A 2,091-nucleotide genomic window follows, 5' to 3' on the forward strand; every position below is an offset into this window, starting at 1 on the left:
GATGAAGGGAGCAAAGTGTAGTTCCTACTTAGTACATAGTAAATTGAATATATGAGTTCCAATCCGATCAACTCGTGTTCTTTCGAGTTCATCTAAGCCACTTATGAATACCTAAAAGCCTTATCTGCCTGCCTATCACCAGGCGACAGGGACAAACACCCAAATATGATATATTTTCATTTCAAGTCCATTCGTCTATGTTAACAACGACCCACACAAATTTTCAATGGCATTCCTACTTGATTTGAGCGACATTCCAACAAGTAGGGAACCATCGCTTCAAGGCATGACCAAGGATAGGACACAAACATTTACGCCTCAAACATGACATTTTGTTTTTTTTTTTTTATTTATTTCAAAGCTTTTCATTTATAATAAAAAGCATCCCTACAAAATTTTGTGTCAATCCGAATTAATTCGAGCGAGTTATGGACGATTTCGCACAATTATGCATCCTTGGGCAAATCAATGTCTGTTCCTGTCACCAAGCTCTTTGTATAATATGTATATATAGGGGAACCATGGGACTGCTGCCCATTGGCGCCCCAAGGGTGTCCAACGCCCAAGGCTCTCGAGGCTGGCACGCTCAAGGCATGGCCAAGACGCCCGCTCTTGACGAAAATGGGGCCAAAACGCCCCCCATTGGCGCCCCACTCCCGTGTCCCCTCGCCCCCAAGTCGTGTGTGTCCAAAAATTATGCATCATCAGGGAAATCAATGTCTGTTCCTGTCACCAAGCTCTTTGTGCAATATGTATATATAGGGGGTACCATGGGGTCTCATTCTCATAGGTGCCCGGCATGGTTGATGGGCAAATAAGAATCGTGAGGCTGTATCGAGCACACACGAGGCATGCCAAGCCAAGCCCCACGACCCATGAAAGAGGCCATCCCCCCCAACACGTTGCCTTGATTTCTCGAACGGTGACCTGAAAATTAGCCCCATCTCCTTGAGTCTCCTCGACGTTGTGCCCATACACTAGCCCGTTGCCTTGATTTTCCTCGACATAGGGCGCAGAAACTAGCCCCGTTGGCTTCACCTGTGCCTCGACGCCGTGCGCATACTAAGAAATATACATCCTCAGGGAAAGCAATGGGTGTTGCTGTCACCAAGCTCCTTGTGCAATATGTATATATAGGGGGGGAGCCGTGGGTGAGCATGGGAAGGGATGAAGGTGCCAGACTGCCTTTGAGCGCGAGCTTGGGTGACTGTTGCTTGATTCCTAGTCGGTGGCATAATACCCCTCCGAGTGGGGGCCTTGGCGTGGTGTGGGGATGCCTCGTTAGGTCTCTGCGACACCGATCCAGGGTTGTGGTCTAGCTTTGGAAGTTTGGGATGGTGCTGTTTGTGTGGCAATTCGATGACGATGTGCTTGCTGATCTATGTTTGACGTGCTACTGGTGCTAGCCAGCATTTGATTTGTGCTGATGATTGGGAAAAGATAGGCGTTAAAGTGGCATGTGTTGCTTTTTGTGATACTACTATGGTACGCTAGTCTATCCTTGTTAGATGTGCGGTTGGTGCCTAAGCGTAGCTAGCATTGGTTTAGCACCGATGACGCTGAGGAAGCAAGCATTATCAGGAAGCATTGTTAGACATTCAGTATCATCATGGCGTGTTGAAATTATCTTGGAAGCATAAAAGATGCCGGCCATACCTGGCTGGCGTTTTTGTGTGGGCGGGGTAGCTTCGTACACTGCATCAACATAAGACTTGTCTTCTCTGAGGTACGATTGGTGCCCATGCCCGGCTAGCGCTGGTCGTATAGGATCAGAGATAGGCATTAAGAGGCCCCTTCTTGCTATCCCCGGCCCGAGCACATACAATATTGCCCATGCCTAGCTAGCAATGATGTGCTTAGGTCAACAGCATTGCCTGTCCGTTTTTGCGCATCGTTTGGTGCATTCTGGGGGTTGTTTTAGCTTATGGTTGCTTGCATGGCCTTGTGCCAAGTCGGTGGCTGTTAGTTGGATTATCTTCGGGGATGTCTACCCTAAAGGTGCATGAGTGGTGTTTGGTTTGTAACGGGTGGTTGGATGTCTGCTTGAGCAGCAACTTCCATGCGTTCTTACCTCTTCAGTTGTGTTACAAG

This window comes from Lactuca saligna, unplaced genomic scaffold, assembly GCF_052625555.1.
Source record: "Lactuca saligna cultivar CGN05327 unplaced genomic scaffold, ASM5262555v1 scaffold_182, whole genome shotgun sequence".
Lineage (NCBI taxonomy): Eukaryota > Viridiplantae > Streptophyta > Magnoliopsida > Asterales > Asteraceae > Lactuca > Lactuca saligna.